General features: G+C 42.3%; 1 protein-coding gene across 1 annotated transcript in view; it reads right to left on the reverse strand.

The window, feature by feature from the left end:
- The window catches only part of usp8 (ubiquitin specific peptidase 8), a 64,495-nt gene extending 47,860 nt beyond the window's left edge, over positions 1-16,635 (reverse strand). Inside the window, exon 1 of the mRNA XM_043674581.1 lies at positions 16,363-16,635. The gene's annotated coding sequence lies outside the window, so the exon portion shown is untranslated. The remainder of the gene's footprint in view (positions 1-16,362) is intronic.
- Positions 16,636-16,889: the final 254 nt, after the last annotated feature.

Raw genomic sequence — 16,889 nt, forward strand, 5'->3', positions numbered from 1 at the left:
CATTGAGTCTGCTGTTCAATTCAATGAGACCATGGCTAATCTGATAATCCTCAACTCCACTCTCCTGCACTTTTAAGACAGTCCTTCATTTCTTTACCGATTGTAAAAATCTCTCTATCTCTGCCTTGACAGCCCTCTGTAATAAAGAATTCCAGACTGACTGCCCTTTGAGAGAAGAAATTCCTCCTTATCTCTGCCTTAACACTTATTCTGAGATTATACCTTCTGATCCTAGATTCTTCCATAAGGGGAAAACAACTTTTCCGCACCTTGTCAAGTCCCCGAAGAATCTTGTAGGTTCAACAGAGATCCATAGTACTCATGATGTAGTCTCATCAGTGTCATAGAGATGTACAGCGTGGAAACAGACCTTTCAGTCCAACCCGTCCAGATATCCCAATCCAATCTAGTCCCACCTGCCAGCACCCAGCCCATTATCCCTCCAAACCCTTCCTATTCATATACCCATCCAAATGCCTCTTAAATGTTGCAATTGTACCAGCCTCCACCACTTCCTCTGGCAGCTCATTCCATACACGTACCACCCTCTGCGTGAAAAGGTTGACCCTTAGGTCTCTTTTATATCTTTCCCCCCTCACCCTAAACCTATGCCCTCTAGTTCTGGACTCCCCGACCCCAGGGAAAAGACTTTGCCGATTTACCCTATCCATGCCCCTCATAATTTTGTAAACCTCTATAAGGTCACCCCTCAGCTCAAATATAAATGCTTGACTTGAATTTCCCTCGCAATAAATGATACCATTCTATTATTTTACCTAATTACTTGTTATATTTGCACACCAGCCTTTCCCATGTTTCTATAGCAGGAACAGGGTATTGAGTTGAATGATCAGCCATGATGTAACAAAGCTGCTCTTTTAACAAGTTTATGTTGTCCTTCGTGGTTTTTTTCCAGAAAGGTCGTAAACAACACACACTCCGAAAAGTCTGGGGTTAATGTGTTTCAGAGCCAATTTGATCATAGTTAACGGATACTGCCTCAGGTGGAGGGCTTTCAAGATAAAAAAAAACACTTTTACAATAAAGGGGAGCGGCCAGTTCTCCCAGCTCAGCTTTCTCCAGTTTGGTTTGGTTTTTAGCAGTAGTGTTTTGAAGCTGTTGGACCCAAAGAAGTAGGTCGAGGCTGGTACTCTCTTTCTGACATCTATCCTGTAAGACCCTGTGTTTGATTTTACCTTTTGTGCCAAGGGTTGTTTATGGGGATTGTTGCTTGTAGTTGGAACAGCGTCATTAAGTTGGGATCATCTGTTGGGTTTTTGGAGAGGTTAAGTTATTCTGTATTCTGTTGTTTGTGCTGCATTCGGCAATCTTGTAAAGAAATTGTTTTGTTTGAAACTAAGTGGTTTGACCAGCGGCATTTCTCCTGAAATATCCACTTTACACCGGCTTAAAAACAACTCGCAAAGTTAGGGTCTGGGCCACCTTCTTGAAATGTTTTGAGGGGTCTGGCCTGGTCCATAACAGATTGGGGGCTCTTTGCAGGATGTTTTTTTAGGTTAGATTCTCTACAGTGTGGAAACAGGTCCTTCGGCCCTTTGGCCACACCGCCCCTCCGAAGAGCAACCCGCCCAGACCCATTCCCCTACATTCACCCCTGACTAATGCACCTAACACTATGGACAATTTAGACTGGCCAATTCACCTGACCTGCACATCTTTGGACTGTGGGAGGAAACCGGAGCACGCAGAGGATGTTCTATAGTTTTAAATTGGGATTAAGACTGTTGAACTTGAAGGCAGTGAATAGTAGGTGTTGGTGTCTTTTGTTCTGGGTGTTGAATTTGTTTAGTTTAAACAGTGCAACGGCTCTTTCAGTCACCGAGTTTTCTGGGGTAGGATGAAGTGACTTTGGCCATTTTGCAAAATGTAATTAAAGGCCAAGCTGTAGGAATTAGCAGACAAGCTAGAGTTGGAGCTGCCTCCTTCTGTGAGTTAAGGAGATATAATTACAGCAATAGTTCAGCATTTAAATTTGCTGGAAAGCCCATCAGAATCTTTAGAAATGGCTAAAATTCAATTGAAAATTAGGCAGCTTGAGTTCGAGGCGAAAGACAAGGCAAGGGCAACAGAAATGAAACACTTTGAATTACAATTAAAAACAAAAGGAAAAAGAGAGAAAGATGGGGAGAGGGAGAGGGAAAAGAGAGGAAGGAAAGGAAGAAAGAGAAAGAATGTGAATTTCAGAAATTGGCACTTAGACAGGAAAGTCAGCTTAAAAGGATGGAGATGAAGGTTGAAGGTAAGCTTAGGTGAGGAAGAGAGTGGGGATGAGCAAACCCATGGTAGCCAAAGGCGTGGTGAGAAACTGTTAAAAAATATATTCAAGCATTGTCTAAATTTGATGAGAAGGATGTGGAAGCCTTTTTCGTCTCATTTAAAAAGTGGCTAAACAAATGTGGTGGGCAGGGACCATGTGGGTTTTGTTGATCCAAACAAAGCTTATAGGTAGAACTAGTGAGGTATTTGCATTATTATCAGAGGTGGTATCTTGGACATTTGAGGAGGTGAAGAAAGCCATCTTAAGTGCATATCAGCTTGTGCCAGAAGCCTAGAGACAACATTTCAGGAATCTAAGGAGGACCCTGGTCAAACCTACATTGAGTTTGAAAGAACCAAACAAAGTAATTTTGATAGGTGGATAAGGGCATTAAAAATAGAGTAAACCTATGATGCTCTTAGAGAGACAATTATTTTGGAGTTCAAAAATTCACATCCTGAAGTAGTGAGAACTCATGTGGAAGAGCAGAGTTAAAACGGCAAGATTAGCAGCTGAAATGGCTGATGATTACGAGTTGGTCCATAAAGCAAAGTTTGGCTTCCAGAATAAAATTCAATTGTGAGGGATAGAAATTGGGGAAAAAGAGAAAACCTCACCTAGAAATGGAAAGGTAGATCTCAGTGAAGATCATAAGGCTAACTTAGCACAGGATAAAAAGGAAATCCTTGAAGGGGACAGAGAAGTTAAGCAGCTCTAGTGTTTACATTACAATAAAATAGGCCAAATTAAATCATGTGGGTTAGGGAAAACACTGGGAAGCCAGATGTAGGAAAACAGGATAAGCCAGTCAATTCTGTTGAAGTGGTAACAGAAAGCACAGTGGAGGCTAGAAAGCTGCACCAGAATGTACAAGCTGGTCGGAAGTTGGTTAAGGAGGAAGTGTCAGATCTTCTTAAACCACATACATGACAAGGTAAGGTTTATTCACATAGGCCAGGAGCAGCAGGTAAAGAGGTTACAATATTAAGAGACTCAGGATCCTCTCAATCTGTGATGCTGAAAGCTGAGGAGATATGTACCTCTGAAGGACTATTGCCAGAAAACATACTAGTAATGGGAATTCACAGTGAGACAAGAAGCACTCAATTATGAAAAGTTAGGTTACAGTGTCCAGAGAAAAGTAGGAGTACTGAACAAACAATCAGCACCAGGAATACAATTTGTCCTTGCTAATGATATAGCTACCTACTCTGGTTGAAAAGCCAGTGGAAACTCAGGCAACTGAACTATTGCAGGACACATAGCCTGGGATTTTCCTGACTGTGTGGTAACGAGTTCACAACGTCACCACCTGATACAGGAGAGACCAAAAAGAGTACAGGTAAGAAAGTTGAAGTAGAATTAGCAGAGATCCTGTTTGATCAGATAGTTGAGACAAGCCAGGAACAGATAGATGACACAGTAGACGTCTTTAGCTCAGATACATTAACTGAGTTACAGCAGAAAGATGAAAATTTAAAACAATTCTATCAAAAGGCATACACAGAAAAAGAATCCGAATGTATCCCTGAAAGCTATTATATTAAAATGCAAAAGGCCAAGAACTAGTTAGAATAAAAATTAACAACTTTATTTCTTAAAGTATAAACAAAGAATAATTAACTAACTACAATTTACAACTCCTTCTTCTAACCTATCTTTTACCTTCCCTTTTAGATCATGAGGGGCATGGATAGGATAAATTGACAAAGTCTTTTCCCTGGGGTGGGGAAGTGCAGAACTAGGGGGCATAAGTTTAGAGTGAGAGGGGAAAGATATAAAAGATACCTAAGGGGCAACTTTTTCATGCAGAGCGTGGTATGTGTATGGAATGAGCTGCCAGATGGAGTGGTGGAGGCTAATACGATTGCAACATTTAAAAGGCATCTGGATAGGTATATGAATAGGGGCATTTCTGGGGTTTGTTGCAACTATTTAGAACAGCATCATTAAGTTGGGATGATTTGTTTGCTTTCAGAGAAGTTATTCGGTATTCTGTTTTCAGTGGTTTGTGTTTCATTCAGCAATCTTGTAAGTGAATTCTGTTTTGTTTAAAACTAAGTGGTTTGCTCAGTAGCATTTCTCCTAGAATATCCACTTTACACCGGCTTAAAACCCATCTAGAAAGGAATATGATGATTAGAGATAGTCAACACGGTTTTGCGATGGGTAGGTTGTGCCTCACAAGCTTTAGAGTTCTTTGAGAAGGTGACCAAACCGGTGGATGAGGGTAAAGCTGTTGATGTGCTGTATATGCATTTCAGTAAGGCATTTGATAAGGTTCCCTATGGTTGGTTATTGCACAAAATACAGAGGCATGGGAATGAGAGTGATTTAGCAGTTTTAATCTGAAATTGACTAGCTGAAAGAAGACAGAGGGTGATGGTTGATGGGAAATGTTCATCCTGGAGTTCAATTACTAGTGGTGTACCACAGGGATCTGTTTTGGGTCTACTGCTGTTTGTCATTTTTATAAAAGACCTGGATGAGGGCGTAGAAGGATGGGTTAGTAAATTTGCAGATGACACGAAGGTCAGTAGAGTTGTGGACAGTGCTGAAGCAAGTTGCAGGTTACAGTGGGGCATAGAGAAGCTGTGGAGCTGGGCTGAGAGATGGCAAGTAGAGTTTAATGAGGAAAAGTGTGAGGTGATTCACTTTGGAAGAAGTAACAGGAATGCAGCGTACTGGGCTAATGGTGAAATTCTTGGCAGTGTAGATGAGCAGCGAGATCTCTGTGTACATGTAAATAGATCCCTGAAAGTTGCCATCCAGGTTGGTAGTGTTGTTAAAAAGGCATACGGTGTGTTACCTTTTATTGGTAAAGGAATGGAGTTTTGGAGTCACAACGTCATGTTGAAGCTTTATAAAACACTGGTGCAGCCGCATTTGGAGTATTGCATACAGTTCTTGTCACTGCATTATAGGATGGATGTGGAAGCTTTGGAAAGGGTTCAGAGAAGACTTACTAGGAGGTTGTCTGGTATGGAGGGAAGGTATTATGAGGAAAGGCTGAGGGAACTAATGCTGATTTCATTACAGAGAAGAATGTTGAGAAGTAACTTAATTGAGACAAAAGATAATCAGAGGTTTAGATAGGAAAAAGGCTCTCCCTGTTCACCCTCAGATGATGGCTAGCACGAGGAGACATAGCTTTAAATTGAGGGTGTGACAGACACAGGACAGATGTCAGAGGTAGTTTCTTTACTCAGACTAGTAGGGGCATGGAACATCCTGCCTGAAACAGTAATAGACTCACCAACTTTAAGGGCAATCAAATAGTCATTGGATAAACATCTGGATGAAAATGGAATAGCGTAGGATATATAGGCTTCAGATTGTTGCACTGACCTGCAGAACAATCGGGGGCCGAAAAGTCTGTACTGCGCTGTAATGTTCTATGTTAAAACAACTGGCAAAAGTAGGGTCGAGGCTACCTTCTTGAAATGTTTTGGAGGGGTCTGACCTGGTCCATAACAGTGATCACATTGAATGATGGAGCATGTTTGAAGGGCCTACTCTTGTTCCTATTTTGTTTTTCAATAATGCACTGAAACACCCAAATCTCTCTGTATTTCACAGCTTTGAAATTTCTCACTATTTAGATGATACCCATTTTTGTGTTGTTCACAATTCTCCACATTATAATCCATTTGCCCACGCACTTAACCCATTTGTAGCCTCTTTATGTTTTCTTCAGAACTTACTTTTGTGTCTATCTTTCAGTCATCAACAAATTTGGCAGGCATACCTTTGATTTCTTCATTCAAATAATTTATATGAATTGTAAAGAGTTGAGGCCCCAGCACCAACCCTATGGGACACCATTTGTGACATCTTGCTAGCCTGAAAACAATCCATTTATTCCTAGTCTATGCCCCCTGTTAGCCAGTCAATCATTTTTCTTTGTCATTATGTTGTACCCTACTCTGAGCTTTTACTTTCCACAATTATCTTTGATTGATGTGACACTCGAATGAAATTCAACATGTTAATGAGTTTTGAGAAGATTTGTAGCTCAGGTTGAAGTTCTGGATGTAGGTTTGCTTGCTGAGTTGGAAGGTTAGTTTTAAAACTTTTGTCACCATACTAGGTAAAATCTTCATTGAGCCTCCAAATGAAGCACTGGTGGTGTAGCCCGCTTTCAATTTTTATGTTTGTGTTTCCTTGAGTTGGTGATGTCATCTCCTGTGGTGACATCATTTCCTATGGTGATGACCACAGGAGATGACATCACCAACCTAAGAAAACCCAAACATAAAAATCGAAAGCAGGCTACACCACTAGTGCTTCTTTCGGAGGCTCAATGAAGATTTTACCTAGGATGGTGACAAAACTTCTGACAACGAACCTTCCAGTTCAGTCAGCAAACCTACATCCTCAACATGTTCATGTTGTCCATTTCTAAAATAGAGAAATTTATAATTAATATATCCATTAAACCACTTCATTTTTTTTTCCAAGCTGAATAAAAAAAACGAGGCTAAATCTTATTTTTGGATGAGTATGAATTGTATTGAATTCTTCACAGAGATTCTCATCACATGGCCCAGTTGAGGTTTCTTCCCAAATGCACTTCTTTCCTCTTGCGCCACCTTTGAAAACACATTGAGGACAAGCCTTGGACAAACCCTGCCAGCCTACAGCAGAACGTCAGCATTGCTGACTCAGCCAGCATTATTCATTCATTCCTATTTGCTCTTAAGTAGGTGGTGATGAGCTGCTATCCTGATGCCTACAGCCCATTTGCTGTAGGTAGGCCCACAATGCAGCCAGGGAAGGAGTTTGAGGATTCTGACCCAGCAACCGTGAAGGAATAGCAATATATTTGGGTAGTAGTGGATTGGAGACAAACTTGCAAGTAATGGTGTTCCCATATAACTGCTGCCCTTATCCTTCTCTAGGTTATTTGTCTTGGATTTGGAATGTGCTGTCTAAGGAACCTCAGTGAATTTGTGCCCTGCACAGTCCCTGACATTTGCCTGCTTATGACAAAATTGGCAGTCAGCTTCACAGGAAGAAGAGTCCTGCTGGAGATGGTGATGCAAATACAGGACATCCTCTTCGCCCAGGAACAGCAGTAGAGGCCATGGCACCAAACCTTGCCAGTCTGGTCAAAGTCAAAGGCAGACTACACCAGGTTATAGTCCAACAGGTTTACTGGAGTGCCGGAGGCTGAGGGGTGACCGTAGAGGTTTACCAAATCATGAGGTGCATGGATAGGGTTAACAGACAAGATTTTCTCCAGGGTTGAGGTATCCAAAACAAGAAAGCATAGGTTTAAGGTGAGAGGGGGAAGATTTAAAAAGGAACCTAAGGGGCAATCATTTCATGCAGAGAGTATAGCCTGTAGGGAATGAACTGCCAGAGGACGTGGTGAAGGCTAGTACAATTACAGCATTTAAAAGGCATCTGGATGGGTCTCTGAATAAGAAGGGTTTAGAGTGATATGGGCCAAATGCTGGCAAATGGAACTAGATTTCTTTAGGATATGAATCAGCATGGATGAGTTGGGCCGAAGGGTCTGTTTCTGTGCTGTATATCTGAGTCCAACCTCTCCTAAAGCACTAACTGTTCATTTCCTATATACTTGATCAGTCAGCACATCTCCCCACCTGCACTGAAGTTAATAGCAATGCCACTGACTTTCATCTCCCTTAAAGCCTTCCTTTCATTTCAGGTGTAAGAAGTTCACAATAGGGCAGAGTCAGAATGAGTGGTGGGTTACCAAACATTTGGAACCGACTGATGGCGCTGAACCACTGATTGGACACTGTCAATCAAACCTCTGGACTTGTATTGGCGGTCAACCTTACGTTAGTGGTCCATGATGATGCCAATATCTGTGGATGTAGGGTACATGTGGATGATGCCAATGGACAGTGTCATGAGATGTTGCTTCCCTGTATCCAACATGTTGGTCCTTTGGAACAAACAGGAGCTGAAATTGCCAGATACCCACCCTGATTGCCATGATGAGATTCCACAACTTCGCTTGGTTGGCATGTTTCATAAGATAGCAAGATCATATTAATATGGTGAGTTGAGCGGTAAATATTTAACAAGCTATAACGACCCTTAATTGACAATTCCCTGATGCCCACTGAGGAATTCACCACATTTATCAAAATCATAAAAAGGAACATTCGAAGCCCCAACATTAAGGGCAGGCTTCACCGGACTTCTCATCCAATTCTGTCACAAATCTCACCAAAGCCCTCATCATATGCAACCAGATAAGAGACAATCCATGGTTTCTTTGGCTGATATTGTCCAGTAGAAATTGCTAAATAGCCTTGGTCGTTGACTATGGTGACATATTTTAATCACATGTATCAAATGTATTGGAAAATACCTGAAATATATATAGTACAACAAAACATATTTCATAACTGCATCTTTGGATATTTACCACTACTTATAATCTAGGAAGCAAAACACACACAAAAGGCAGTTTAATTCTTTATTTTTCAGATATAGGCATCACTGGCAAGTCCAATATTCATTGCTCATCCAACTTGCTATAATTTTCAACATAACATTGCAACAAATAACAATCATTTGTATTTACATGCCAGCTTTAACAGTTAAAATCCCCAAAGTGACTTTAAAAAAAAAGCACAGGAAAGGCCATTCAGTCTTTGGCATTTGGAAAATAGCTATTGAACATAATCCCCTTTCCAGCTCTTGGTCCATACCTTGTGCGTTACAGCATATAAAGTATTTACCCGAGTCGGTTTTAAAATACAATGACAGTTTCTCCCTCTCCCACCATTTCAGGCATTGAGTTTCAAACATCTCTCCTGAGTGTTTTTTTTAAATGCGTTCATGCTATGAATCCTTTCACAAACTCAAAGATGTTTACAGCACAGAAGAAGGCCATTCATCCCATTGTGTCTGCAAAGATCTGGCTGTAATAATCCAATTTTCCAGCTCTTGGTATTCCACCTCTGGGTGAAAATATATCTCAACTCTCTTAGTCTTCTATCTCTTACCTTAAATCTATGCCTCCTTGTTATTGACTCCTGTACTAATGGAAAAGTGCCTTCCCATCACCTTATATATTTATACACCTCTATCAGGTCTCCACCTAACCTTCACAGCTCCAAGGAAATGAACCCAGCCTATCCAATCTTTCCTCATCTCACAAACCTTCCAGCCTAGATAGTAAATCTCCTTTGCAACCTTTCCACTGCAATTACATTCTTCCTATAACGTGGTGACTAGAGTAGCACACAGTACTTCAGTTGTTTCCTAAACAGCATTTGAGATAGTTCCAGTATAATCTTGCTGTTGTATTCTATACATCTATCAATGAAGCAAAGTATCCCAAATTCCTTTTAAATCATCTTTCAGTAAGGTGGTGGTGGAGTAGGGCTTCCAAGCGCAGTGCTTGTCAACACCGTCCAATTTTATTTTATTTTCTCTCGTCTCTCATTTTTTCCTTCTTCGAGATGTACAGCAACCTGTCCAACCTGTCCATGCCGACCAGATATCCCAACCCAATCTAGTCCCACCTGCCAGCACCCAGCCCATATCCCTCCAAACCCTTCCTATTCATACACCCATCCAAATGCCTCTTAAATGTTACAAGCCTCCACCACATCCTCTGGCAGCTCATTCCACATATGTACCACCCTCTGCGTGAAAAAGTTGCCCCTTAGGTCTATTTTATATCTTTCCCCTCTCACCCTAATCCTATGCCCTCTAGTTCTGGACTCCCTGATCCCAGGGAAAAGACTTTGTCTATTTATCCTATCCATACCCCTCATAATTTTGTAAACCTCTATAAGGTCACCCCTCAGCCTCCGACGCTCCAGGGAAAACAGCCCCAGCCTATTCAGCCTCTCCCTGTAGCTCATTTTATTTTAATTTCCCTGTTGGTTAAGAGCTCAGTTGCAGCGAGTGGGCCCAGCAGCATGGACTTGTGGTAGCAGTGGTGAATTTGAGTGCCCAGCAACTTCTGCATCATCAAGGCGGTCCTAGCACTGACTCATGCCTGGTGTGCGGAAGCAAATTTGGGTTCCTGGTAGCATCTGCTTCCACAACAGATTCATGAAGGTGGCAGCATAGGGAAGCTTGGGCCTAGTATGATACCTGGCCACATTAGCAGCAGCTACACCTGTGAGGTGGGCCTGAAGCAGACTCATGGCAGTGAAGTCTAGTTTGGGCCAGTGTAGTACCCAACTACACCAGTGGCATTTTCATTGGCAAGGTCCAGCAAGGACCCATAGTGATGATGGTGTCAGCAGAAGAGAGATAGCACTGAAAAACGGAGATTTTCGTTCCAGTGGTGGCAGCGTGGCAAAGAGAACTCGTGCCTGGCCACCAAGCCCGTTACAGAGCACTTCAGACAGACTATAAAGTTGGACACGTCTTTATTTCTTCATTTTTCTGCCTTTAAAGTCTATATTTTGGTTTATTTTTCTGTGTTTTAAGATGGCGTCGGAAAGTGACAACACTATACAAAACCCTTCACTGCATTTTACAGTGACATGTGACAATAAATAAAATCATCAACTACCTGCCCCTCTACTTTCAGGGGTCTAGGGATGTGCATAATATGCCCCTGATCTTCAGCACTTTCCTCTGTCTTACCATTCATAGTGTAACCCCTTACCTTGTTATCCTGCCCAAAGTACACTACCTCACACTTTCCTGCTGTGAACTATATTGCCACTGTTATGCATCCTGGGGTTTACCAGACTCTGTCCTGGGATGGCAGGTCTGATTCATGAAGGATCGGATCGGTCGACTGTATTCACTAGATTTTGGAAGAATTGGGAGGCAGGGGATCTCGAGAAACCTACAGAATTCTAACAAGACTAAGCAAGGTAAACACAGGAGGAGTTCCCAATGACTGGGGAGTCCAGAACCAGGAGTTACAGTTTAAGGATATAAGGTAGGCCTTGAGGCCAGAGATTAGGAGAAACCTTTTTACCCAGAGAGGGGTGAGCTTGTGGAATTCTGTGCCATAGGAATTAGTTGAGGCTAAAACTCAATGTTTTTAAGAAGGAGTTAGATACGGTTATTCTGGTTAAAATAGATTTAAAGGTATGTGGTGAAGGCTGGAACAGGTACTGAGTTGCATGACCAGCCATGATCATATTCAAAGAATCAATGGCCTACTCTTGCTCCTATTTTCAATGTTTCTCCAACCAATGCTTTAATATTTTTGTGCAGTTTATCACCATGCTCCTCCCTATTTACCACACTCAACTTTCATGTCATCTGCAAACTTCTTGATCATACCATCACAATCAGCAAGGCCCTAGCATTGACCCTTGTAGAACTCCATTGGAAACAGATTTCTCATAGCAAAAACATCCCTTTACAATTACTCTCTGCTTCCTGCCTCTCAGCCAGTTTTGGATTCAACATGCCAATTTGCCTTGGATGCATGGCTAGTCTGCCATAACAAATCTTATTTAAAACCTTACTGAAGTCCATGTGGACCACATCAAATACATTATGCTCAACAATACTTGGTTATAAAATCAAAAAATTTCAATCAAATTTGTCAAACACTACTTTCCTTAATAAATCCAAAATGCTCCCCTGATATGCCTTCCACTTATCCAGGCTCATTTCCAAAGATTAGATTTAGAACAGCCACCTCCCTTGTTGGGTTATACACTGGCTAAAAATGTTTGCCTGGACACAATTTAAAAAGTTATTCTCCCCTTACCTGGCACACTAATACTATCTCAGTTCATATCTGGGTAATATCCCCTATATTTACTGCCTTTTCTGTTATACTTCCCCCCCCCCCCAATCTTGGTGGCAGTTCTCTGACTGTATTTTATAATTGTATGTTAAATCAGACTGCATACTGAGTGTAATAGTATTTGCTATGTCCTGGAGCATAGAGGATTGGCTGGTGGACAGGAAAAAGGGTCAATTCCAGCTTGGTAAGCTGGTACCAGTGGGGGTGCCAGAAAGAGAACTATGAAAGCCATAGCTTTTTACAATCAATATCAATGATTTGATAAGGGACCAAGTGTAATGTCTCCAAGTTCACCTTAATGCCTGAAGAGCATTAAGGTGGATAAGTCCCCAGGGCCTGTTGCTATCTACTCCAGGTTATTGAGAGAGACAAGATAGATGATTGCTAGGGCCTTCACCAAGATCTTTGTATTCTCATTAGCCACTGGAGAAGTCTGAGAGGACTGGCGATTAACTAACATTGTTCCTCTATTCGAGAAAGAAAATAGAAATAATCCAGGAAACTACAGACTGGTGAGTTTCACATCAATGGTTGGGAAGCTATTGGGACAGAATTTATGTGCATTTGGAAAAGCAAGACCTGATCGGGGACAGTCAGCCTGACTTTGTGCAGGGCAGGTCATGTTTTACTAACTTGATTGAATTTTTCGAGGAGGCGACGAAGGTGATTGGCGAAGGTAGAGCTGTGGATGTTGTCTGCACGGATTTTACTAAGGCTTTCGACAAGGTCCCTCAAGGTAGGATCATCCAGAAGATTAAGGTGCATTGGATCCACGGTGACTTTGCGGTCTGGATTCAGAAATAGCTTGCCCATAGAAAGCAGAGGGAGTGGTGGAAGGTTTTCAGACTGGACGTCTGTGACCAGTGGTGTTCTGCAGGGATCCATACTGGGACCTCTGTTGTTTGTGATATGTATAAATGACTTGGATGAAAATGTAGATGGGTGGGTTAGTAAGTTCACAGATGATACAAAGATCGGTGGAACTGTGGATACTATAGGAGGTTGTCAAAGGATACAGAGGGATATAGATCAGTTGCAGATATGGCTGGAAAAAAAGGCAGATGGAGTTGCCCCCTGAAAATGGCCACAGAAGTGGATAGAGAGGTAAAGAAGGCTTTTGGCATGCTTGTCTTTATTGGTCAGGGAACTGAGTACACAGAATCAGGATGTCATGTTGCAGCTTTATAAGACCTTGGATTAGGCCACATTAGAGTACTGTGTTCAATTCTGGTTGTCACATTACAGAAAGAATGTGGAAGCTTTGGACAAAGTGCTGAAGAGGTTTACCAGAATTAGATATTATGAACTATAAAAAGAGAGGATAGAAAAACTCAGGTTGTTTTCTCTGCAGCAGCAGAGGCTGAGGTGAAGACTTGACAGAAGTCAATAAAATTATGAGAAGCATAAACAGGGTTAATGGTCAGAATCTTTTTCCCAAAGTTGAAATGTCTAAAACTAAGGGGCATGCATTTAAGGTGAGAGAGGGAATATTCAAAGGAGATGTGTGGTGCACTTTTAAAAAAAACACAGAAAGTGGTAAGAGTGTGGAACGTGCTGCCAGGGGTGGTGGTGGAGCCAGACATAATAGGATCATTTAAGAGATTTTTAGATAAGCACATGAATATGCAAGGAAATGGAGGGATACGGACCAAGAACAGGCAAGAAAGAATTAGTTTAATTTGGCACAACATCGTGGGCTGAAGGGCGCTTTTCTGTACTGTACAGTTCTACACTCACTGATAAGACCCCATTGAGCGAGAAAGAAAGCTGTGGGAATGGCCAAAGAAGCTGCAAACAGATATGGACAGGTTGACCGAGTGGGCAGCAACTGGCCGATGGAATATAAGGTGGAGAAATACTTCTCTGAAATTTGGATTATGTATTTGATCCTCTGTCTCTCCATGACAATTTTTTGGGGGGAATGGGGTGGGTTATAGCAGACATTCAATGGCGTAGTTACCACTTTTGTGTTATTGCATTACCTATTGGGTGATTCTTCCAACACATCATACTTCCACAATGCTATAATTAATTACCGAATTCTTCAATATTTCAACACCCTGTATCTCCTCTATCCACATCTCTTCTTATCCCTACCCTCAGCTTACAATTCTTGTTCCTCAGGCTCCTTGCATTAACAATCTTCCCAAGAAATGGATCCAAAACCTTATCATTCATCTATCTAGCCACACATTCAGCTGTTCGATCCTTCTATTCTTATTCTCATTAATGAATGGCACCAGGAATGATCTGAGGTCACTATCTTGGAAGTCCTGTTTTTCAATTTTCTCTATTTAGCTCCCTAAAAATCACCTTTACAGGACCTAATTTCTCTTTCATCTCATGTCGTTGGGCCCAGATAGACCATGATCTCCACCTTTTCACAATTCATGGATATCCTCAACTCTAGCACCCAGTAGGCAAAATACCACCTTGGAATCAAGTCTGCAGCTGCAGAAGCACCTGCCTACTCCCCTTACTAACAATTCCCATACCACTATTGTTGTTCTATGTTTCCCTCTTCTCCTCTCCACTCCATTCTATTGACAAGAAACGGAGCAGAATTAGCCACATAAATACTGCAGCTACACAAGTGGGTCAGAGGCTAGGAATCTTTCAGCATATTTGAAACATATTAACGTATTTACATATTGGGATGTCTTAACATGATGAAAGGAACAGATTTTTTTTCCTTTTTCTATAGATGGCAAACATTTAGTGTCCATATTTAACCCAAATGACTGGGTCGCCACCCTCAAAATCAGATTATAAAAAGATTAAGTTCAGGTTTTGACAATGCTACACAAATAAACATCATGGCCATCCTATTAATGATTGGTTTCACCTTATGCTTTCAATGTCTTGGCTGCAACTTCAACACGGTGGGCGGCACGGTGGCACAGTGGTTAGCACTGCTGCCTCAAAGCGCCAGAGACCTGGGTTCAATTCCCACCTCAGGCGACTCTCTATGTGGAGTTTGCACATTCTCCCAGTGTCTGTGTGGGTTTCCTCCAGGTGCTCCAGTTTCCTCCCACAATCCAAAAATGTGCAGGTTAGGTGAATTGACCATGCTAAATTGCCCATAGTGTTAGGTGAAGGGGTAAATGTAGGAGAATGAGTCTGGGTGGGTTGCGCTTCGGCGGGTCGGTGTGGACTTGGTGGGCCGAAGGGCCTGTTTCCACACTAAGTAATCTAATCTAAAAAAAACCTGGTGGGTGTTGGAAATGCTGCCACAACTTGGGCAGCCATTTTCACAACATACCTTCAAAATATAGAATCATACAACTGAGACTGTGACATCAAGATACTACAATGACTTAGGCACACCTACTTGTAAAAGGCGCACAATATTATTTAAATACAATGACACACAAATGGTGATTCCCCTTTTCAAAGAGGCTTACAAGCAAGTAATGCTGCATATATGTTATCCATACTGAGGTGTAATGAGAAAACATTGATGGATTTTTTTTCCTCAATCCACTGTTGTTCTTTAGTAACAGTCACACAATATTCTTACATTGAACATTTCAGGATTTTGATTGAATAAGGTTATGACACACTGCAAGTTAGCATCCCTGCCATATATATGTAATGATTCAGATAGTCTGCTTCCACATGTGTAATGATGTGGGCATCAATGCCCTGTTCTATCTCTGCAATCTCATCAACTCATCAAGATCTATGTAGTCATTTAATTTGAACTTCTTAGGCACTCCCAATTACTATTAGTCCACCACTGGTGTCTTTGGAATTCACAACCTAAACCACTTTGCTTCTCTTCCTTTTGGATAACTCAAGTATATTGGTAGCTAGCAGGAAGAGAGTCAGGAGAAATGGTTCATTTTCAGGTTGTGAAACTAGTGTGGATCCACATGATCATGAGTAGAACCTCAAATATTCACATACTTATCTTAATGTGTGAAAGGACAGAATGTACTTTAATCAAAAATTGCTTCTGAAACAAACACAGAAAAAAGATGCAAATTATGAGGAGCACAGACAATCTATAGAGGGATTATGGATAGATTAAATGATTTGGCAAGAAATGGCAGATTCCCACTTCAATAAGTAGAATAGAATTGCAAGATAAAATGTGTTCTCTTGAGGTTTGTGGATGTTCATGTATCTTTGTAATTCCCAACCCCAGAACTGGAATAGACAATTCAGAATTATGGGGTCAGGTGGCGAAATGGAGCTGAGGTCAGGATGAGGTTAGCCATGCTGTCAACGAACATTGCAACAGAACTTACTTTTGCCTTCTGCTATTACACCTTATGTTGCAGCTGGCTGAGGTGCTTCGGGACAGGTTCCAATCACATTAACGGCGCTGTATAAATGAAAGTTATTAACTCCTTACCCAAGATGGCGGCCAGCAGTCTGAGCGCACAACCAGGTCACGTGCACACACACTCACCCTCCGCGGTCCGCTTTTCGCTCGCTCCTGAGACTGGGCCCAGAGCCTCGCCGAGCCCGGCCCAGCCTGAGGGACCCTAACGGCGGCCTCCCTGAGCCGCTTACCGAGGTAGGTGCGAAACGCGAACGCCGCATTGACTGAGTTACGGAGGAGAAGTAGGATCCAGGGCTCAGGCCCCGCGCCCTGTCTCTTTGGCCGGGCTGGGCCGGTGTGGAGTCGAGCTCGCTGCCTGAGAGAGCCCGTACTCTCGGTGGAGCGCAGGGCCAGCAGACGGTTGAAGCTTTTCCAGGTCACGCTCAGGCGGTGGCCTACCGGATGTGGAAGTTGATCTTTCTCTCGGCGCCTGAAAGGATAATAGACTTCCCCCGGAAAGGCCCCGGGCCGCCCGCCCGCTCGCCCGCCACCGGCTTCCTGTGGCTCCAAGGGAAGCGGCTGCTGTTTCTTGGTGTCCAGGAAACAGCGGCGACCCC

Source organism: Chiloscyllium plagiosum, chromosome 32 (genome assembly GCF_004010195.1).
Source record: "Chiloscyllium plagiosum isolate BGI_BamShark_2017 chromosome 32, ASM401019v2, whole genome shotgun sequence".
In the NCBI taxonomy this organism is placed as follows: domain Eukaryota; kingdom Metazoa; phylum Chordata; class Chondrichthyes; order Orectolobiformes; family Hemiscylliidae; genus Chiloscyllium; species Chiloscyllium plagiosum.